The sequence below is a fragment of the Dipodomys spectabilis genome, unplaced genomic scaffold (genome assembly GCF_019054845.1).
Source record: "Dipodomys spectabilis isolate Male_0828 unplaced genomic scaffold, ASM1905484v1 ptg000301l, whole genome shotgun sequence".
Classification (NCBI taxonomy): Eukaryota; Metazoa; Chordata; class Mammalia; order Rodentia; family Heteromyidae; genus Dipodomys; species Dipodomys spectabilis.
This window is the reverse complement of record NW_024870978.1, coordinates 10,060,812-10,085,711: the sequence shown is the minus strand read 5'-3', so window position 1 is coordinate 10,085,711 and position 24,900 is coordinate 10,060,812. Positions and strand designations below refer to the sequence as shown.

Sequence of the window (24,900 nt, the reverse complement as noted above, 5' to 3'; positions counted from 1 at the left end):
CAGTTCCACTGCCAGGTATTGGTGCTCTTCCTTCTCCCTCACCTGGAATGACCTGATCATGTGTGGGTGATGTGAAAATCATAATAATATCCATCTCATTTCAAAGGTTTTGTCGGTTCTGGGGCTTGAAATTTGGGCCTGGGCACTGTCGCTGAGCTCTTCAGTTAAAGGCTAGTGCTCTACCACTTGAGACACAGCATCACTTCTGGCTTTTTCTGTTCATGTGGTGCTGAGAAATTGAACTCAGGGCCTCATGCATGAAAGGCAACATCTAACACTGAGCTACCTTCGCAGCCTGTCCATCTCATTTTTGATCTGACAATTGTTGAACTCTCCCTTCAGGATTATTTTCACTACCATCTTAGTGTCTATGAGGTGGTGCTAGGCCAACTTTACATATCCATAGCTACCATAGTCAATGATCTCCTCCTTCACACTGTATTGTTCAGGGAAAATCTCCTCCTGCATAGCCAATGATCTCCTTCATACTGTCTTGTTCAGTGAAAATCTCCTTCTCTGAAGATCTGGAGGATAATTCACTGTGTTCTCCCATCTTTTTGCTAGGACGGCAAGGAGTAAATCTACCTAAACTTAGCTAAGAAAATAAAATAAAAAAAAAAAAACAGAGCAATAACGAAAAGAAAATACCCAAACCCCAACAAAACTTAGCCCCCCTCCAAAAAAAACCACTCAAAATTGTCAACAAAGGACTGAATCTAGAAGGTTAAGAGGAACACCCAGCACTGTAATGGACCTTAGAGACCACTCAGAATGGCTGGAATGGACCAATCACAGCTTGGCATGGACCGACTGGAGGACTGTTGACAATATTTCCACATGGATGCGAGGTGCACAGAGTGATGCCATTGCTGCTGCCATGGTAGTGTTGCAGGAACTTCAAGTCCATCAGAAAGTGCGTTCTGTTCTTGGTGGCTTCCAGGTCCTAGTGTTTGCTACCAAAGATTTTGTCCTTGAGTACTATCCATGTCCTCATGTCTGCTTCTGCTAGAACCCTGGCCATGTGCAAGAGACAAATATACACCAACCAGTGGCTTCCATTCACCATTTGTGCGTGTCTTGGAATTTGCTCCAACAATCTAAAAACAAAGTGGATTCTCATATGTTTCTAGGTGCAGGAGGCACATGACAAAGAGTCCAATTGGAAATTTTCCCTAGAGTGGATCCATATTTTTTTAACTTGACAAGAACGAGAAAACTCAAAGAAGTAGTTAAGGCACAGCAGGTGTCCCTATTTGTTGAATTATAACTCCTTTGAACAACTGCTTAACATAAGCTTAAAGTCTTTATTAGTTATGGAGTTTATTTATTGTTGGCACCATACAATAGATCATTTCTGGTCTTTAAAAAGTTATAATATCCATATGCACTTTGGTGTTTTCTAAATGGAATCCAAGATGTGTCCCATAGCTCTTGAGTAGAACTAAAACAATATCACACTCAACAATTGCATGTGGTTGAAAGAAGGCAGGGAGTATCAGCCTACTGTATAGTGACTATTGCCAGGATGAGTCCCCTGTAGAAATACTTGTTTTCCTTTTCAATATTTACTAATAAAACACATCCATGTATTAATGGCAATACATTACTACTTTAATATAAATTAGGCATGTTCTCTATTCAACTCAGTGAATTTTGACAATTTAATTATATAATGCTATCTCCTTATAAAGTCAACAAGTTCGCACTTTTGTCATTTCCATTAAAATGGGAAGAAACTAAGACCAACAATGTTTTACTTATATGGGTCATGAAAGTGGCTGTTTCATCACTTGGAATTTAAATCCAGTAGGATACTTCATGGAAACCATAATCTGAAAAGCTGCTCTAACTTTTGGCTTTTAAAGACCTCATCAATTTATTCAAGATATTCAATGATTTTTTTCTTTAAATCTAGAATGACTGTTGTCAAAAGAATAGTGGTATCACTTCAGAATCATCTGATACTGTAGCAAAATGCCTTGTGCCATACATCTCCATGAAGTGGGTTATTAACATCTATAGGTGTGAGAGAATAGAGAGAATCATCATTTCTCATGATAGTTTCTTATCAAAGAGTTTATATCAGAATCCTTGAAATCTAAGACAGTGTGTTGATATGTTCAAAGTGAAGAAAAAGTGCTGCAGTAGGGGAAATATGTAGTAGAACCCCTGCCCAGAAACTTGGACTCTCCTAGTGCCAAATTCATCAGTCTTCCTTTTGCGAAAGAGGTATAGCTGTGTATTTGAATTCCATTGTGATTCTATAGCAAAATTCCTTAAGACCAGGTCCCAATAGCTTAGAGCAAGTGATTTGTACTCAACAGAAATTCCGAAGGACAAGATCTAGAACCTATAAAATTCAATGTACTGAGAGGTCAACTTCACCAGAGCTTTAATGTGCTCTCTTGTTGCATACTCACATGGTGGAAAGGCTAGAAATTTTTCTAAAAGAAAATACAGCTGACAGACTTCTTCCCACCATCCAGATAAAGTTTAATTTGTTTCAGATCTCTATTATTTCTTCTGTCATGTCCATCCTCCTCTTTTTTTTTAGTTGACTGGCCTAGAACACTTGAAACGCCAAAGAATGGATGTTTGGATTCCAAGTATATATCACCAAAATCATCTGCTGCTACTTCTTTTTTGGAAGTAAACCACTTACTTGTCCCAAGCCATGTGCTTTATTGTCCTTTTTGTATAATTTTTTTAAAAAATTTCTGGTCTGTTACGCATTTTGCAGCTGATTAACAAGGACCCTTCACAGATAATAGGCAAATACTCTACCACTAAGTTACAAATTGCCGGCATAGACTTTTTTATTTTTTATTTTTAAATAAGTTTTTTTATTGTTAAAATAATGTACAGAGGGATTACAGTGCCATGAGCAAGGTAATGAGTACATTTCTTTTGCCTCCTCCTTTGTTTTATCCCTACCATCCCTTCCCTCCCATCTCCACAACTACGCTCCCCCACCACCACCTAAAGTATAAAGTTTGTTTGAGATGTACAAGATTTTTTTTATTTCTTTATTTTTTGACTTCATATTAAACTAACATACTGAAAACTTGTAAATATGTAAACCTGTAAACATTGTTGTATTTTTATGTAGACTACCATGGCATCTTGCTCACAAATTAAAGTATTTTCCTTCCATTGCATCTCTTTCTCCTCCTTCTTCTCCTCCCCCTCCTCCTCCTCCTCCTCTTCGTCCTTCCTCTTCCTCTTCTTTTTCCTCTTCTTCTTCCTCCTCCTCCTCTTCTTCTTCTTCTTCTTCTTCTTCTTCTTCTTCTTCTTCTTCTTCTTCTTCTTCTTCTTCTTCTTCTTCTTCTTCTTCTTCTTCTTCTTCTTCTTCTTCTTCTTCTTCTTCTTCTTCTTCTTCTTCTTCTTCTTCTTCTTCTTCTTCTTCTTCTTCTCCTTCTTCTTCTTCTCCTTCTCCTTTCTCTTTTTCAGTTAAAATATCAAATGTGTTGTCAAATTCCATCATTGATAACAAATTTCTCTCTTAATTGCATCAGAAATACCTCAGCTATTTTTTTAAAGAATATCGTAGTTGCTTGATAGATATTCTACATAAGCTAAAGCTATTTTCCTTGTTTCAGAGTTTTCAGTAATATTAAAAATATTATTAAATGCTTCTGTGTCGGCATCTATTGAGATTATATGAGATTTCTTCTTTACTCAGTGTGATAAATTGCATTAGATTTTCTAAATTGTAACTATGTAAGTGGGGTTGCAGCTTGGTGGTAGAATAACTTGATTACCATGTGTGAAGCCTGTGTTAAATCTTCAGGAAAACACACACACAGGAAAAAATGGAAAAAAATTAAATGTAAACTCCATTTTACTTCTCAAACATATTCTCTTTTGTTTAGGATTTTTTGCCTTTCTCTTCATAAGTAAAATTACTATAAATACATACTAATTTTGTCATGCAGCTTATGAAGTTAATTAGGAAGTGTTTCTTCCTTTTTAAAAATTTCTGGAGCAGTCAAATAGATACATTGTGTGAGATGGCATATACCAATTATTCCAAGTAAGCATGGCCTATCCCCACAAAAGAAAGAAAGGAAGGATGGAAGGAAGGAAGGAAGGAAAAAAGAAAAGAAGAAAGAAAGAAAAAAGAAAGAGAGAAAGGAGAGAAGGAACAAGAAAGAAAGAAAGAAAGGAAGAAAGAAAGAAAGGAAGAAAGAAAGAAAGAAAGAAAGAAAGAAAGAAAGAAAGAAAGAAAGAAAGAAAGAAAGAAAGAAAGAAAGAAAGACTGCAACCAAACGAACTGAAAAACACCATTTAAGTAAAAGGGCTTGGGGCATTACTCAAGTAGTAAAGGACTTGTATACAATGGGCAATTTTCCAGGTTTGACATCTAACAATAGGGAAAAAAAGAAATTATTTTCCTTGACAAAATTTCCCAGGAAATATTTGGTCAGAATTGTTTTTTCCCCTTTTATTTTTTATTTCTTTTATTTCAGAGACATAGTTTTTCTATAATCTATATAACAACTTTCAATCCTCACAGTTTAGCTCCTAAGAGTTGAGATTACAAGCATATATTTTCACACCTGAACTTGTTGGCATTTTTTAACAATAAACTGTGTTAGATACGTATAGTATACAGAAAAGTTTAAATGTTGTAAACAGTTTGTATGTCCCCTCATTTCCCTGTTAATGGAATGTAAAAGTACTATATGTTTGTAAAATAAAAAAAGCAACATTGGTCTATTGCTATTAATTTAATTGCAACCCTTTACTTTATTTTGCCAATTTTTGTACTACTTTCCTTTCCTTTTCTAGTATCTACTACTGTTGCTTTTCCCTCTGCCTTTCTCCTTTTTTCATGTTATCTACTGAGCTGTTCCATCAATGAGGAAAATTAAAAGTAGGTTAAAAATCACCATTTACCAGGCACCAGTAACTCATGATTATAATCGAAGGTATTCAGGAAGCTGAGATCTGAGGATCACAGTCCAAAGCCAGCCTGGTCAAGAAAGTGGGAAACTCGTTAAAAAAACCGAAGAGCTGGAATGTGGCTTATTGGTAATGTGCTTGCCTAGAATGCATGAAGGCCTGAGTTTGATTCCTCAGTGCCAATTAAACAGAAAAAGCTGGAATTAGCGGTATGGCTTAAGTGGTAGAGTGATCACTAGCTTTGAGCAAAAGACCCTCAGGGACAGTGTCCAAGCTCTGAGCTGAAGCCCCAGGACTTGCAAAACAAACAAAGATGTAGTTTCCCCATTGTTTTCTATGTAGTGTTCCAAGTCCATGGTGCACATTATCCTTACAGCAAAACCAATACAACACCACAATTTACAGTGCTCAGCATTCTCGTGTGGTCATTAGCTACCATATTGTACACAGATTTACAGAGTTAAGGAAGAAATATAAAGAAAGTCACTAGGAAAACCTATCTTGAGACTATACAAGAATAATATAGGTTCTAGACTATGCTTTGACTAGATGTGTGGCTTAAAGAATTTGAAAAAAATATTAGATTTTGACCTTTCTACCTGTAAAACTGGGGCAACCATACCTGTCCATCACTAGGATTGAATTATAGAAAGGATTGTTCCGACAGTATAAGCCTTGCTAACTTTGGCTCCCACTGAACAGGAATATAGAGTTCACAATCAATAATGCCTGGACTCAAAGAGAGAATTCACAAATGGTATTGTGTCAAACTAAGAAGTTTCTGCATGTCAAAGGATATCATTAGCAAACTAAAGAAAGCCTATGGAAGGACAGATCTTTGCCAGGTCTACTTCAGAATATACAAAGAGCTCAATGAATTATACTAGCAAAGAATTAAAAACCCAATTAAAAAATGGGCAAACAAGCCAAGTAGAGACTACTCGAAGGAAATACAATTGGCCAGTAGTCACATAAAAATGTTCAACATCTCTGGCTATAAAGTAAATGCAAACCAAAACACTTGAGATGTGCTGGGAAGGTGACTCTCTGGTAGAGTGCTGGCCTTGCAATCATGAGGCCCTGGGTTTGATTCTCAGCACCACATACACAGAAAAAGCTGGAAGTTGTTCTGTAGCTCAAGTGGTAGTGTTCTATCCTGGAGCTGAAGAGTTGAACTTCAGTACCTAGGCTTAGAGTTCAGGTCCCATGACCAAACAAAAACAACAACAACAACAACAATACACAGCCACATGACTTGCTGCTCTTTTTCCATCTCACTTTAGGGTGATCAAAAACCATTGTTGGTGGGAATGTAAACTTTTTCAACTACACTGAAAAAAAAACAACACAAAACAACTAGATCTACCTTGTGGTCCAGTACTACCTTTCTTGAACATTTATGCAAAAGACTAAATATCAGGATAAAGTAAGGCCACCTACACAACTATGTTCATTGTCAAGGTATAGATATAGCACAAATGCCTTCAATAGATGAATGGATCAAGAAAATATGGTATTTTTTGGATTTATTTATTTATTTTTAATTTAATTTAATTTAATTTTAATCTTTTTATTGTGAAAATACTGTACAGAGGGGTTACAATTCCATGGGCAAATAATGAGTACATTTCTTATCAAGCATTGTAGCCTCCTCCTTTGTTTCCCCTTCCCATCCCTTCCCATCCTCTCCCCGCCCTCCCAGCCAATCCTCCCCGCTACTGCCACCCCCCACCACAAGTTGTAAAGTTCATTTTTTGACATAATGACTTGTACATCTCATTGTTGCAATGGGTCCAACTGTATCCCTATTTAAACGATTTGTTTTTCCCTTCCCCCTCCACAAATTATACAGACATCAAATAAAATGAAAGCACGTGTTATACTGTGGGGGAGGGACAGACAAAGCAACAAATAAATAATCTTATAAATGTGTTAGAAACAATCAATTGAAAGAAAAATACATTTGAACACATACCTTAGTGTTGGTGGGAGTGTAAATTTGTTCAACCACTTTGGAAAGTAGTATGGAGGTTCCTCAAAATACTCCACATAGAGCTCCCCTATGACCCAGCAATCACACTTTGGGGCATTTAGCCAAATGTTTACAAACAAGGCCGCACTAAAGCTACAGCACGACTATGTTTATTGCAGCACTATTTACTATAGCTAAGATATGGAACCAAACCAGATGCCCCTCCGTAGATGAATGGATCAAGAAAATGTGGAATGTATACACAATGGAATCCTATACCTCCATCAGAAAGAATGACATTGCCCCATTTGTTAGGAAATAGAAAGGCTTGGAAAAAATTATATTAAGTGAAGTAGCCAGGCCCAAAGAAACATAGGTCCCATGGTTTCCCTTATTTGCAATATCTAGTATATGTCTGAGTCAAGCAGGAAAGGTCAGATAAGGTGATGTTAGGGAAATGAACACAGAGTAATTTTTTCTCATCCATTAGAATATTGCATCATTTTTAAAGAAATGGGTGGACCTGGAAAAAATTTTGTGAAGTCAGGGTGTATGTTTTCTCTCATATGTGGAAGCTCGGTCAATATGTAAACATATAGAGTGTTGTATGCACATATATATATACATATATATATATATATACATATATATATATATATATATACATATATATATATATTTCATGAAGTACAGTATATGTTGAAAAGAATTTAAATGGTGTAATCCTTTAGAAAATCTAACGGTACAATAAAATGTATATGAGGAAACTGACACTTGAAAAGCAGAAGGAGATGATTGAAATCACAATTTTCAACGCATACTCAATGAAACTTGAAAAATTGAGAGGAAGGAGTTGAGTTTCAGGGATGGGGGAGTTGATGAAAAAATGTCACTGATTAGTATTCATTGTACTTACAATTAAAAATGTAATTAAAATAATTATACCTGAGCCTACCACCTATTATTTCCGTATTCACACTTCTGAGTAGCCATCCCCCTTCTAAACAACCATGAACCAACTCATCTTACTTAGAAAGGGTACCACTTTGCTGTCTCTGTGAACCAAAGAATTGTAGGCAGATCAAATAAATGGTCTCCACATATGCCAAGCCATCAATATAAGGCCAGAAACCATGAAAATATTACAAGAAGTGGCAGAGGAAACACCATGGCTCCTAGAACACAGCTCCAAAGTTTCTAACTAAAGATACAGAATCACAAGAAATCAAAGAAAAACTGGATAAATGGGATTGCATGAAACTTACAAGTTTCTGTCTGGCAAAGAACATAAGCTAAGTACAAAACCCACAGAATGGGTAAAGAATTTTGTGAGCTATTCATCAGACAAGGACCTAATAGGAAAAATATAAATAGAGCACAAAAGATTACCCCCAATAAACCCTCAAGTAACATCCCAATTGATAAATGAGGTAGTGCCCTAAAGACAGACTTCTCAGAGTAAGTACAAATGGCCAATCGACACATAAAGAAATGTTCAACATCTCTGAACATAAAGGAAATGGAAACCATTCAACACTGTAATTCCACTTCACTGCAGTAAGGAAGGCTAATAAAAACATGTAAAAGTGATTAGTAAATAATGCTGTCATGGGTGTGGCCAAAAGGGAACTCTATCACTGCTGGTGAGAATGTAAATTGTTCAATCATTCTGGAGACTGACATGTGAGTATTGTGGTTTGAAGTCAACTTTTGCAGAAAAGTCCATGTGTTTTTCATCTCCAATTGGCCACTAAAAAGACACAAGTAGAGCTATGGTGCAAATGAGTAAAGTGTTAGCTTTCATTTCAAAATCTCAGGGACATTAACTACATCCTGCGTTGAAGCTCCAGTATTAGCTCTGTGTGTGTGTGTGTGTGTGTGTGTGTGTGTGTGTGTGTGTGTGTGTGTGTGATGTGCACGCGTGCGTGCGCTAGTGATTTTTTGACTGCATCAAATGTTTTGGTGTTTTTAAATTATTAAGAAACAAGGTTTAAATGTCCTGTGGTTTTTTTGAGTGTTTCTGTGTTTGTATGTAAGTGTCTATCTGGGGTAGTTGTGGTCTCGGGTGTGCACATCTGTATGTGCACTTACTTTTTATTATGCTTGTTCTCCACCTGTTTTAACACAATTGTCAGGCTTGAAAGGTGGACACTACTGTTTAATATTATGACAGTTTTCCAAGCACTTTTTTCAACAAATGATTATTTGAATTCTTTGCTTAAGGACAGAGAGGGAGGAGAAAGAGAAGGGGAGAAAAATTGGAGTTCTAAATCTAAGACTGAAACAGCCCATATTCCAGAACAATGCTGCAGAACTAGGTATAAGCTTGATCCAGTGTTGTGCCATCGGTCATCTAGCTGTAAGAAAGCCCACATTTGGCCACAGGTGTGTATTGTAGGAAAAAAGAAATTTCAGTAAAAACATTCAAATAATCTGTAACACTTACACAAGTTCTGGACATCACTTCCTCTTGGGCTGCTGCTGTGCAGGCCCAATATTTGATCTGAAGTGAAACTTGGAAATACAATAGTTAAAACCCAAAGTCAATTAAACTCTAAAAGTCCTGTGTAACTCCTTAGTCCTCATACCTGACACTGTGACTTAGTCGGAAAGGCAGAGGGCAGATTTCCAGCTATTGCAGACTTCTTCCTTAGTGAACAATGAGCTACCACCTTCAGTCATGTGGTTCCAGCACAGAATTGGCTCAGGTCTGTGAACCTGAGTATAGAAGTTTGAATCTCCATAGTGTGAATGAAAATTTGACCTCCTACTAAGATAGTAGTTTTGGGGACCATGGGTAGCTATGGGCAAGCCTGTCCTTCGTGCACATTTGTTTTAGATACAGGGATACATAACTAACTAGTAGCAGTGATCACCCCAGGGTAGAGCAAAAGTCAAATAGTAGAGGGAAAGAGATCAAATTCATGCCATCTTCCATTTTATATTGCTTGAATTAACATGTTCTTCATGTATTTTAGTAATTCATGAATAAAAATTACATGAGAATTTTAAATTGCCTCTTTGCTTCTGACAAAAATTAAAAATGAATTTAAATAGAAAGGCAGTATGGTAAGAGCAGGGAAGAGGAATGGAGCAATGATCATGGGCATCTCCTGAGTTCCAATCTGGAGGCTTTATTTACCAACATTGTGGAATAAAATGAAACTATGTAACAACACAGGCCTGCATACTTTCTTTCAGCAACAAGGCAGACCTGTCTGCTTTCCTTAGGAACATGACAGCCCTGCCTGTCTTTCTTAATTTATGCTAGTGCCAAAGGGCTCAGTAGAACATGACTAAAGGAGGAAGTTAGAGCTGTCTTTGTATGATGAAAAAGAACAATCCATGGATATGTCTAGAAACCGAGAAAACCTCTGGAGCCTTGAACTGTTAGGCCTTTCAGGCACCGGTATTCCACAGAAACTAAACATTCAGAGAGAAAGCCAAGATGTGCTCTGAGTTATGTAGATTGCCATACTCAAAGAAAGACCTCCCAATGAATCAATCCTCCCTGCCTACACAGCCCTTCAGAGTGAGGCTCATGGAATAAAAGAAACACTAAACTTTTCTACCTGTCAGAAACCAGCCCAAACCCTGAGGGTACCAGGACAGCAGGGAGGGAGGGCTCAGCCCTGTTGCAAACCAAGGATGAAGCTCAGAGGACCACATTTATTCTCATAATGTACTCAGACCTCCTAAAGCTCCACAAGCTTCCAGGAGGTGTCTGCAGCCCTTCAAAATGATCAAGCTGTGATGCCCAGCTCTAAAGCCCTAACTCTACATACAGTATTAGCGTTATTTATTGACATACAAGCCAAGTAGGGCTCTCTGATAAATTTCCTAAAACCACTGGGCTCCATGCCAGCATCCAGTCATTTGTCTCCTGGTGACAATGCCTCTTGATCATTCAAGACAGAAGCAGCCATGACCTCAACTCCACCTGCCATGGGCAGTTCAGCAAAACTTACTCTTTTGCTACTCAGCGATTGGTTTAATTTTGTCATAACTTCATCAACACTGTCTCCTAATATCACTGCTTCCAAGGGGTGAACTGCCCCACCCAACCAAACAGTCAAACAATCTGGAGGTGTTCTCTTTGAGCAGTACAGACCAGCCTTTCCATGAGCCCATTTCCAGGGGCTCCCCTTCCCCCAGATGCCTTAATAGGGGCATCTGCTCTCTCCAGCAGCAGGCCTGCCACTCTTCCCAGACCCACACTAACCAAAACAGCCTCTTGCCAGCTGGACATTTCATGTCCAAGTTGGAACAGCTGCTGTCTCCAAGTTCTATGGTTGAGGAGATGCTAGGCAGGTTCTTGTGCCAGTAGGTTGGGGACTCTGCAAAGTCATCCAGCAAGGTTTCACCTACCAGCCTGCCCAGTGTGCAGCTGACCAACCCTGGTGTCTGCTTGGGCTCTGGCTTCCCTGGATCTGCAGTGTTAGGGAACCTTCAGATTCCCTCTGCCAGAGAAAGCATTTAATTGCTGACAAACAACACCAAATGATCCTGGTCCATCTACTGCAGTCTTTAGCAGTTTCCTCCCAACAGCATGGGACTCTCTGGTACAACCAGTTTCAGAGGGATATTTCTGGGTAGCAAGTAAATCTAGCTTTTCTTTTGGAAGCCAGCAGACTACTAATATAGGCTCATCATCTCCCCCCTGCCAACCTGGAAAAATTCTGCCCTTCCCAACTCCATTGCCCACCCTGTGTTTAGGCTCCTCCTAAGCTCAGCTTCTCCTACTGGACCTGCCCATTTATTCTGAAAAGTCCCCAGAGAAAACTGTGGCATCTGTTGTGCCCCAGAAGCCAGGCTACAGTGAGGCTTCTGCAGCCGTAAGCTTTGCTCCAAGCATAGCCACCAACAGGGGAACACCCCCAAGCTCCAGCGCAGACCTCCAATGGGTAAAAAAAAGAGGCTGTGCTTGTGCCGCCCACAGTCATCTTTCATCAGACCTGGAACAGTGGATCTGTTAAGGCCACCCCAGTAGGTTCAGGGACTCTGACATCAAGACAGAGGCAGACAGGTGCACCCATGCAGGCTGACTTTGGAGCAGCCCCTCTTCCAGGTGCAGGCCTGGTGGCCATTGAAGCAGAACATGACATTGCAAAAGATAACAGCATACACTAGAACATAAGCAATGGCCCTGTGCTCAGAAACCTGAGACAGTCAGGAAATCAGAGGGGGGGGGGGGTGGCTAGCTCTGCTTACTCTAACTCAGATGGAGTAGCTACGATCAATCTAAACTTCCTACCATAAATAATCACAAAACTGGGAGCTATGTGAAAATAAATATATATTTATAAATGTATGTATGATATAAATACGTAGGCATATATGTATATTCCATATACAATGTGAATATGTAATGTATGTATAATGTATAATGTTTATATGTATAATATAAACATTTATATTAATATTTATAATGTTTATATCTTTAATATAAACAGAGGAAAAAAGAAATACAGAATAATTGAAGGAATAATAACCAATACCTTCCCAATATTCATTGAAAGCATGAACCCTTCTATGCAGGAATCTACCTGCTCAAAAAGTCAATTAACATAATTATACAGTTCCACACTAAGACACATTCTAATTAAACAAAGACAGAAAACCTCCCAAAGAGCAGAGACACAACTTATCACACACAAGTGATCTTCAATGATATTATGACAAATTTCTCATCAGAAACTAGATTAACTAGTAGACAGCAAGGATAGCAAATTTAAAGTGCTAAAAGGACATATCTAAAACCTACCTTTCTAACAAGTACACTTCCTCCAAATGTAAGAGATGAGCTAAGTACCTACCAATGGCCCAGGCCTATAATCCTAACTACTCAGGAAGGTGAATTGTGAGGATGGTGGCTCAAAGCCAGCCTGGAACTTGTCCCTTTAAAGAAAGTTGTAGGACACAGTTGACATTGACAAGGAGGGAGGCCTTTGTGCAGTGCCATTGCTGGAAAAAGATATAGGATAAGGTGGTCATCAAGAATGGAGGCTATTAGCTAGTGTCTCCAGAGAAGCAATTTGGAAGAAGTAAGATGCAGTAGTTCTCTAGAAAATCAGAGGATTTTTACCACTGTCCTAGTGGTTTCAGAAATGCCATGCTAATGGCCAGAGCAACCTCAAGCCCACCTGGAGTCCTTTGAGGCTTAAGAGTTAGTGTCAAGGCTGGCAGGCTATGATTGGTCCACTTTTCCTCTGACCTCAGACTCTGATTGGTCTATTTCCTCCATGATATCACTATGCCTGGTTCTGATTTTCCATTGGGTGATGTCATGCAGGATATATAGGAAGCCACTGTGTTCTAACCTATGCCAGTTAATAGAGTTGGGAGTTCTTGCTTGTTGACACGCTTGACTGAATCAAAGCTAAATGAATTTTTTGGTTACAGGGTCTGGTTGTCGTTTGGATTTTGGTATTTCTTTTTACATTTTCTGGCTTTTACATTATTTTATTTTGTTTATTTTAGGAAGATTTGCTACCTGCCATCAAAGCAGAATGATGAAAGAACACAAAGTATCATCCTCAAGCTCCTTGAAGGAGGAGATCATCAACCAATACCAGATAAAAGAGCTCATGACAAAGGTCCCTATGGACAAGTGAAACTGGCCCATCCCCATCTCACCGACAAGGATGTGGCATTCAAAATACTCTGGAAGTTAGAGTCCTCATCATCTGCTAAAAAATGAGGTGGACATTTTTAAGAAGGTATGGCAAAAACACATCATCAGGTTGTACCAGGTTATGGAGAAGGAAGGGTATGTGTATTTCATCATGGAACTGGCCACTAGGTGACACCTCCTGGAGTGGATCTTAAAATCCCGCCACATATATGAGGATGAAGCCAGGAGGCTCGTAACACAAAATTTAAGTGCTGTTCACACCAAAATAGAATCACACACCGAGACCTTAAGACTAACAACATCCTTTTGGACACCAAAGGCAATATCAAGGTCAGTGGATTTGTTGTAAGCATCTGGTTCACCCCTGGGCAGTTGTTAATGAATGTATGTGCAGCTGTGCTATTCCATTCCCCTGAAATGTTCCTGGAAGAAAGAAATGATGGCCGGTTACAGGTGGCTCAGGCCTGTAATCCTAGCTATTCAGGAGACTGAATCTGAGGATCACGGTTCAAAGCCAGCCCAGGCTGGCTCTACCCTCTGAACAGACTCATACTGATACCAAAGACTAATTTGAGGAGGAGATAGAAGAGGATAAAGGTAGCAAAATAGCTACCACTCTTCTCAGAACAAGCTGCTGATTGTGGGCCCAGGAACAGAGCAGTTCCAGACAAAGGGGAGGAGAGCCCTAGAGATATAAAAGATAACCTAACGAATACCAGAAGGCTGTTATTGGGAGAGATTTCTAGGGTGTCTACTAAAAAAAAAAGAGTTGTAAGTGGTATCCACGAATGGAGATAAAAATACTGTTTGCCCAGGAATGCCCTCAGTCCAGCCCAGAAGACAGGTGCAACAACTGCCTTAGGTTGCCTCAAGAGGGATTCCAGCCAAGGGGCACCTAGTACTGCATTGATAAACTGACATTGTAGTTAATAAAGCATGTAATTTTTGTGCATTGTATCAGTTCCTTGCACATGCAAAACTGCTTTAATTACAATTGAACTACACCTTTTTCTTTAAAATGTAGTTTGATTTATTTTATTCTATGTTATTCTTTAACATGCAGTCTCATTATGTAACCAAGACTGATCTTAATTTCAAAATTCTACTGCCTAGTCTCCCAAGTGTTTGGATTACTGGTGTGTACCACCATGTCATACATCATACTATTATCTGCACCTTTCCTTATATTTTAATACTTTATTTTATCCCTTGGCAGTACTGGGGTTTTGATTCAGAAGCTGGTACTTGGCAAGCAAGTGCTTTACCCCTTGAACCCTGCCCATAGTCTTTACTCTTCATTTTACTTGAGATGAGCTCTTATTGTATTATTTTGCTTCGGTCATTATCAGACTGTGATTGTAATGTATTTTTCTGCTGGGAAGCTGACATCTACCTTAGATAGTTCAAACCCGTTGGTCTTTTTATATTTTTTGTAAATATAATTTTTCTTATTATAAAGATGGTACACAGAATGGTTACAGTTTTATGTCATTTTAAAATTCAAAGTATTATTTTAAAAGAGTTACCATGCATATAATAACTAAAATTTATCTCTAGGAAAAAAATTATTACCAGAATAAATATTTTTGGAGGCTAGATCAGGGGCATTTGGTATTGTTCTAACTTCAGCTCTAGACAATGCTACATACTTCCAGGACTGCATGGCCCAAATAAAACCAAGTTTAAGTTAAAAAATGATCCTTTAGGGCACAGCTGTAGAAGATTTGAAATATTTTTGTACATTTTATTGAGCATTTGTACATTTTTGTGTTGATGAAAAGTGATATAGCAATTATGGTAGAATTTGACACATTCTTCTAACATAGGATAGCATTGCCACTTGACCCAGCAATTCCATTACTCATTGCATACCCAGAAGAAATGAAAACAAAAACTAATAGCTCATATGCTAATGATAACTTCAGCAATGTTTACAATAGGAGTTGGAAACACCTGGAGTGTCTATCAGATGAATAGGTTTATAAAATATAAGGTATGCATAAAATATGACTCATCCAAAAAAGTCTGCATTTAATATATGTCTGTCATGGATGGACACAAAAATAATCTATTTATGTGAAATATATTGACTAAACTATTTCATAAGAGAAAATGGAAGGTTAAAATTTTCTGGGGCAGGTCATTTGGGGTGATTATTACTCAATGATTGTGTGGATTCCATCAGTATTGAAAAGAATGTTCACAAACAGAGGTAATGGTTACAAAGTAGTATGGATATAATTAATGTAACTGAATTTTATACCTGCCGAGCAAGCATGAGGCCCTGCTTTCAACCTCCTGCATACGAAAAAAAAAAAAAACCCTAAATCTTCCTTCTGTTACCTACCTTGAGTGTTATGTGCTCTTCTATTGTTATGATTGTATTCCTCAGAGGATCTCTGGTGGATCTCTGATGTTTCTTCATGCTTTTACACATAATCCATCATTTCAATATTGATGTTGAGTTTTAAAGAATAATTTGTGTATTAAAATGAGGGCAATGCATGCAGTTATAACTCAAGACGCTAAAGTAGGAATATCCCTGCATAGAGAGGTCATTTCTAAATCCCCATACTATATGCTGAAAATGGAGGGCAATTGTGTGTTAACAATTACAAGTGAGAGATCTGAGTGAGAGATCACAGTAGATTTTGGTCATTTCAGTTTGTATTTAATATTTACATGAATTTATAACATTTTCTTTTTCCCCTTACTCTCACTATGTCATTTTGAAACTTTGTAGTTTGTTTTGACTTGCTGCATGTAAAAGAAACATAATTTTCCTTTGTATCATATTAAACATTTTTTTCTGTATTACAATTTATTATTTATTTTTGAAAATTTTTGTGTTTCTTTTTTCTCCAACTAGGGACTGGCCACTGTCTGAGATTTTGCTCCGTTCTGCCAATTGAGCCACAGCTCAACTTGCAGCTTCTTTCTTTTTTGTATAGTCTCATGCAAATCCCAGCAAACTAAGGAGGCTGAAATCTGAGGATCTTGGTTTGAAGCCAGTCTGAGCAGCAAAATCTGGGGTTCCTTTACTTTTTTTCTATTGGCTGTGGGACCTGAACTCTGGCACTGTCCCTCAGCATTCCAGCTTAAGGTTAGCACTCTATCGCTTGAGCTGCAAAACCATTTCTGGCTTTTTCTGCTTATGTGGTTCTGAGGAAACAAACCCAGGGCCTCATGCATCAAGGCAAACTCTCTACCACTAAGCCAACTTCCGAGCCCGAGTCTGGGATTCTTATCTCTATTTAATCACCAAAAAGCTGGGGGTGGTAGAACCCTAGCCTTGAGAAAAACTGGGCAAGTTCAAGCCCTAGTGCTGGTAATTACACAATTACTGGTTATTACACACAGCTACGACTGGCTTTGACTTGCCTCTTGGGTAACTAGGTTTACAGGCCTGAGCAACCAGTCTCTAACTTTTTTTAATATATTTAATCAGGTATTGTCTTCAACCGCAATGCTTTTTTATTGTGGTCAGTAGACCCTATCTCTGAGCCTCATTGCTATTTCTTACCTATTTTTAAGGAGGGTACGGGTTGAACTCCGGACCTGAATACTGTCTTTGAATTCTTCAGCTTAAGGCCAATGCTGTACCATTTCAGCCACTGTGTCACTTCTAGTTCTCTGGTGGTTAAATGGAGATAAGAGTGTCATGGACTTTCCTTCCCAGTTTGGCTTTAAACCATGATCTTCATATCTCAGCCTCTTGAGTAGCTATGATTACAGGCTAGAGCGACCAGCGCCCATCTATTTCTGAGCTTTTTGACACAACGTTGATGTTTTACAACTTCAACCACAGCTCCACTTCTAGTTTTTTCTGGCTTATTGGACCTAAGATTCTAATGTACTTTTCTGGTTAGTCTGGCTTCAAACCATGATCCTCAGATTTCAGCTTCCTTAGGTGCTCCAATTATACAGATGAACCACAAACCCATTGCTCATTTAAAATGTTAACATTTTCTTTTTTTCCACTTTTTCTTTTTAAAAATGTCCTTGTTTTATATTTCTGTATATGTGTAGTCCTGGGGCTACAAATCAAGGCCTGTATGCAATGCCAGATTTTTTTCTTCAAAACTAGCGGCTTACAACATGAGCCAAATTATAGCTTTTGGCTATACTTGTTTTGTCTTGGTGCTTGAACTAAGGCCCTGGGTGATTTCCTAGAAAGTGATTGCCCAGTTTGCCACTTGAGTCACAGCTGAACTCCAGTTTTTTTTTTAAATTCTTGGTAGTTAATAGGAGATAAGACTCTTATGCCAAGCCGAGCATGAAACAGTTGGCTAAAATCTGAAGATCATGGTTCAAAGCCAACCAGGGCAGGAAAGTCCATGAGACTTTTAGCTCCAATTAATCAATGAAAAGCTGGGCGAGGTGTTGCTCTATCCTGAACAAAACAGCACACAGATGCACACAAAGAGAAAGCCTCATGGACTTTCTTCTATGGGCTAGCTTTGAACCATGTTCCTCAGATTTCAGCCTCTATTCATCCTCTCTCCTTTGAAAATTTTATTGGTCCTGTGGCTTGACCTCTGACTCTGGGGCCTATATCTTAGCTTTCACACTTAAGGCTGGTGCTATTACCACCTCAGCCACAGCTCAAGGTTTTGTGCTTTGTAGCTGGAGATAAGAGGCTCAAGCATGTTCCTGCCCAGACTGACTTGACACTGCAATCATCAGATGTCAGCCTCTTGTATAATTAGGATTACACACATGACTAGCAACATTTGGGTCATTTAAAAATTTAATATGTGCTTGTTTCCACATTCTTTTCTTTTTTTTTCATTTTTTCTTGTCCTGTGAGTAGAAATTGAAGCTCATCTCAGGGCACACATGGAACTAACCATAACATATGGCTTTTGGGGAGAGGTTAATTGAAGAGAAGAGAATCATGTAGAGCTAGGCTAGATTCAGGAGGCTGAAAATTGAGAAAAGTTCTTAACAACCTTTTATCCAATTAACCACTAAAAATCTGAGAGTAGTATATCATTGAGCAAAATAGTGTAAGGTCAAGCTCCAGGATTTACACAGAGAGATAGAGACAGAGACAGACAGAGACAGAGACAGAGACAGCAAGATTTTATAAACTCACATACCTGAGCTGAGCGTTAAACAGTATCCTCAAATTTCAGCCTGATTATCTAGAATTACAGATATGAGCCACCAATATTTGGTTCACTGAAACCTCTGTTATTGCCTCTTTCTTCTCTTCTACCCTTCTTTTCATTTATTTCATTCTTTGTGTGTGTGTTGGTCCTGGAACCTAAACTCATGCAAGGCCTCGCCTGATTCAGGAAGGTGAAATCTGTCCATCATAGTTTGAAAGCAGCCTGAGCAGGAAAGTCCATGAAACACTTATCTTCATTCAATAAACAAAACCTATACCCAGTGTGGCCACCACATGCAAAACAGTCTCCTGGAATTTCTTGACTGGGTTTGCCTTTACACTGGATCTTATATTTCAGCCTCCTGTATTTCTAGAATTACAGACATGAGCCAATAGTTCCAGGTTCTCTGCTTCTAACAATTTAATTTTTTTATTGTGATCTTAAGGCTGGATCTCTGAGCAAGGGCCCTCTTTCATATTTTTTTTCGCTCAAGGGTGGTGTTTTACGACTACAACCACAGCTTTATATCTGGCTTTTTTTGTTGGTTAATTGGAGACTTATGTACATCTCTGCCCAGGCTGGCTATGAACAACAAACTTCAGATTTCAGCGTTCTGAGTCACTAGCACCCACCAAAAATTCAGGGCTCATTTTGAAATTTTAATTGGATTTTCTCACAACATTTTTTCTTCTTTTTCCTAGTCCTGGGGCTTGACCTCAGGGCGTGGGTACTGTCCTGAACTTACTTTACTCAATGAGAGAACTCTACTACTTGAGCCACAGTGCCACTTTCAGCTTTTTCTACTTATGAGCTACTGAGGAAACAAACCCAGGGATTCAAACATGCTAGGCAAGCACTCTATCACTAAGCCATATTCCTAGCAATTCTTATACTTTTTTATTTGTATTTTTATTTCCTTGTGTATGGTGATCCTGGGTCTACAAATTAGCCCAGGTGCTGTTCTGCTGTTGTTTAATCATGATTAGCACACTAAGTCATGAGCCATAGCAAAACTTGTGGCTATTCTTTTGATGTTGTTTTGTTTTAACTAGCTATTTAGAGTTGAGTATATGAATTCTCCTACCTGGGCTGGCTTTCAACTGTGATCCTCATATTTGAACCTTATGAGTAGCTACCATCACAGGTGTGTGCCTCCTATGATTGGCTCATTTTAAACTCTGAAATTGACTCTTTATTCTCCCACACTTCTCTATATTTATTTATTTTATTCTTTGTAAGTGTGTTAGTCCTGAAGTTAATATCAAAGTCTGGGTGCTGTCCCAGAAATTATTTTCTCATTTCTGCCACTGGAGCCATAGCTCAATCACCAGGTTTCATTCTTCTTCCTTTTGATGGTTAATTGTAAAGCCCAGCAAGACTCAAGAGGCTGAAATCTGAGTATTAAGTGTGAAGCCACCATGGGCAAGAAAATCCTTGAGACTTTCATCAACTAATATGAAGCTGGTAGTGGTAGAGCTTCTAAACAAATTCAAGTCCCAGGTTTCCACACATACAGAAAACAAGTCCCATGGACTTTTCTGATCGGTCTGGCCTTTAAATAGTATCTTCAGACTTCAGCCTCCTGAAAGCTAAAATTATAAGCATGAACCGCCAGCCCCAAGCTTATTTTTGAATATCAAATGGTCATTTCTTTTCTCCTTTCAGTTTTCTTTATGGTCGGCTTTGGGCTGAATTATGGACCAGGGAACTGTTTCCCAGGTTTTTCACCAAATTTCAGTACTTTACAACTACGATCACATCTTCATTTCCAGCTTTTGCTGGGTAGTTGGAGATAAGAATTTCAATCCTGTGTGTGTGTGTGTGTGTGTGTGTGTGTGTGTGTGTGTGTGTGTGTGTGTGTGGCGTGCACGTGCGTGCACGTGTGTGTATGTGTGTGTGTGTGTATTCACGGAAATTGGTCATGGTGGTTTGTTTAGTACTGAGGGTGAATCTTCCTGGATAATCTGTATTCTTAATCCCTTTCACTCAAAAATAATTGCTTCTCTAGGAGCTAGTGAGTTACAGCTGTAATCCTAGCTCCTGAAAATGCTGAGATTTGAGGATCATATTTTGAAGCCAGGTGAACCAGGCAAAGTCCATGACACTCTTATCTTCCTTTAAACACCAAAAAATTAGAAGTGGAACTGTGGCTTAAGTAATAGAGTACTAGCCTTGAGGAAAACAAATAGGAATAACAACTGGGCTCTGATCAAGTTTCAGGACCAGCCCTCACACAAAATATCCAGATAGCACGTGTGCTATTGCAAGACACAATTATACTTAATGAATTATCTCTACAGGACAGTTGCACTAAAAAGTTTAGGTATTACTTCATAGGATATGTTCTTTCTAGATCATCTTTTTTCCCCCTTTGGTTCTCTGAGAATGATGTCTTGATTATGAAATAGAGGAGGAAAAATTGAGTGATGAATTTGACCTCTGGATCCCTCCCTCATTCATTATTGACATGTTCTCTCTTTATATTTTTTGGCAGTCCTGAGGAATGAACAAAGGGCCTGGGCACTGTTACTGAGCTTCTTTTTTCTCAAGGCTATCACCCTCCCACTTGAGCCACAACACCACTTCCAGCCTTTTCTGTTCATTTAGTACTGAGTAATTGAACCCTGGACTTCATGCATGCTAGGCAAGTACTTTACCACTAAGCCACATTCCCAGCCACATGTTCTCTTTTAAAAATATGTGTAACCTATTTACCTCTGTCCCATCTCTGAAGTCACTGCCAGGGCTCTTGAATCCATTTGTTAACTCCCAATTGCCTTTCATTCACTCTAACTGGCAAATTATTTTCTACTCTATGCAAAGAATTATCTTTCATTTTCTTAAACTGCACACTTGATCAGCTAAACTCAAACAATTCAATACTACAAGTTTCTGAAATTGAGGCCACTTACAATATTAAATAGCTAATAATAAATAGCTAATAATCTACCTAAGTCAATGCATAACAACCCAGACACTTGGAAAGTCTTTTATTTTCCAATATGAGTAGCATCTAACCCCACAATATGCTCTGGTAGATAACAAAATTAAAGACTACAGATGTAATTATTTCGCACAAGAGTTGGTTATGAGATACTTCTAAGGAGTGAGTGCAAATTAAGGTCTTTCTAGAAGTAAGTAACACAAACAGAGTGAATGAAACAGTAAGGAAGTTATGTTTGTCACAGAAATATGGGGGTATCTAGGAGCTGACAACAGTGGATGTATGATAGATGACTAGACAGCAGAAACCACAGTCTTACAGCTAGAGGACCTAAATCCTACCAGGCATCCTTTAAGTTTGGAAGAGGTCTACATATTTCCTGAGAGACTATAGCCTGGTGGCCCCCTGCTAGAAACTGAGCAATTGCTACAGACAAGCCACACCCAAACTATTAGCCCAAACTTGTAGCGTACAACAGTTGGCATTCAGTGAGCAAACATTAAATTTCCGATAATTTGCCACACAACATGACAAAAGTTCTCTCAGAATGCTGGTGGCTCACCTCTGTAATCCCAGCTACATAGGAGTCTGAGATGTGAGGATCTAGATTCAAAGGGATCTCAAGCAGCAATCTCTGTGATACTCATATTGCCAATAAATAGAAAAAAAAAACGAAATTGTGGTATGGCAAAATACCCTAAGTTGAAGCCTTTCTACCATCACACACACATATATACACACTCACATATTGAAAAATGAAAACATTTGTTGAAAACAACCTGGTATTTTCTTTGCTGTGTGTAAAACTCTAACATGTCATAAACTTTTCCTTGTGCTTGAAGAAATTCATTAAAATTCTATAACTACAAAACTACCTAGCTGCACAAATGTGTTGACTACAAACTTTTTAAATATCATGTTGCAATTGTTACTGCTAACAGAGGACCTTTACTACTAATTTAATCTAATTATTGGCAGAAACTGAATCTCATATCTTGGTATTTCTCACAATACCTTAGTTGAAATTAAACATAAACTTCTTTATTAATCAAAAGGCAAAACTTACACTATATCTTTAGGTACACTCCTTTCTGTCATTTTTCCTACAAATGAAATTAATTGATTGCAGCACTTAAAAATGTTTTGTGCCAAATTAGTACAACATTCTGATTAAAACTGAAAAATTTGAAGTGCTTTCAATTTCTGCTTCATTTAGACAAAGTACGTAAAGTTGTCTTTCATTTTCCATAAATATTTCGTATCCTTTGGTTTTCCATAAATATATCTTATCCAAAATTTCATCTATTCTGTAGAAATAAGTTCGCTATAGGCTACCTATAAATTAACATAAATGTTTCTCAATTCACTAGAGCAAAAGGACCATAAATTCTGACCTACATCTATAAATATCCCAGGAAAATTTCTAAAACATTCCATATTTCTCAGAACAATGAAGTCTTCCAACATAATGACTAATAGTGAGAGAAGAAAATAGAGCAAGTTTGTGATGGCTGACATTTTTCAAAGTCCTTATTCACATATGGGTACAAACACAAAGCCATACATGGTTCAGGTTTACCTGATAAGAAAAGGAACTTACCCCCCTGAGAGAGAATGACCCTTGGCAGGAGGAAGATAGACTGAAGAATTACCTGAATGCATATCTTCTCACATATTTCCATCCATTTACTTCATGGAGCTTTCCTGGGGTCCCATTGCTCACTAAGTCAGACCTCAGTCATCTCAGCAGAACCACTGGCACCCAGGACTCAAGTAACACCATTACTCTGCTCTTCCTGTGTAGAAATGACCAACTAAATGAAAAAGAAAACAAAGTGGATTTCAGAGTAAAGAACACACACACACAGAAACCACATGCTTTGGGGAGAAAGAAAACGTGTGTGTGTGTGTGTGTGTGTGTGTGTGTGTGTGTGTGTGTGTGTGTTTGTGTGTGTGTGTGTTTGTAGTGGTACTTAAACCCAGAACTTGGGAACTATCCTGTAGGTACTATCTTTTAGCTTCTTTGTTCACGGCCAGTGCTCTACCACTTGAAACACACTCCACTTTTAGCTTTATAGTAATGAATTACAGACAAGAGTATCATAATATTTCCTGCCCAGGCTGGCTTTGAACCTTGATCCTTAGATCCTCCTGAGTAGCCAGAATTACAGGCATGATCATTAATGACCGGCATTTGTGACAGACTAAGGTATTAATTTCAAGCCCCAATACAAGCACAAAAAACAAAAGTAAAACCAAACTTTATACCATTTAAATATACTGATAGCATATTAAACCAATATAATGAAATGTGGAGATCTTGGTGAAGGATATCAGAGAATGATTATCATTATTAGCTTTTCTGCTTTAAAAAACCTAAAATTACTTTCATAAAATGTAAAATACAGAAACCCCTGGTACCAAGCTGTATGTTTCAAATAAGACACCTGTTGAGAACAAACTGAAAATACAGAGAAAAACAGAGTTTTAGAATTGATTGCTACACAAGAAATATACCTGATCATCTGTACCTTCAAACTCTTTCAAGTAGGCTACAGTAATGGTACAAAAACTACTTTTCTTCTCATTAATACTCCTCATTTAAAAAACAGGTCTACTTTATTCTCTTTAGGAATGCTATGAATATTTGACTCACTTTTCCCAAAATGACACATAAGAAAGTCAATCTTTCAACAACTCCAAATTTTTTTTATCATAGCACCTAAATAAGTACATCCTGTATCTTCTTTGAGTTGGGAGTATCAGAACAACTTTTAACTTGTTCTTTTACCTTTGCGGTTGGAAAGGTGTATTTTCACAAAATAGGACAGGGAAACACTCAGTAGATCACCTGATTTAAAGGTAAGTGGCTAAGGCTACTGCACAACTATGTTTATGGCAGCATTTTTTTTTACCATAACTAAGATATGGAACCAACCCAGTTGACCCTCAGTAGATGAACTGATCAAGAAAATGTAATATATATGTATATATATATAGATAAATATGCATATATCTATATATAATGGAATTCTATGCCTCCATCAGAAATAATAATATTGCCCCATTTGTTAGGAAATGGAAAGACTTGGAAAAATTATATTAAGTGATGTAAGTCAGGTGCTAAGGAACATAGGTCTCATGTTTTCCCTTATTTGCAATAGCTAATATTTATGTAGGATAAGCAGAAGAAGTCAAAAGCTATGCACATATGACCATGTAAGATGATGTTAAGCAAGATAGGTACACACGTGTTTTTTTTTCTTGGTATGGGTTTAAACGTATTTATAATATAGTCTGTGGTTTTATTTCTTTGGCATGTTCTTCCCCC

At 38.1% G+C, this 24,900-nt stretch overlaps 1 pseudogene; it reads left to right on the top strand.

Annotated features, from left to right (window-relative positions):
• Positions 1-748: 748 nt before the first annotated feature.
• LOC122127441 overlaps positions 749-24,900 on the top strand; it is a 70,462-nt pseudogene continuing 46,310 nt past the window's right edge.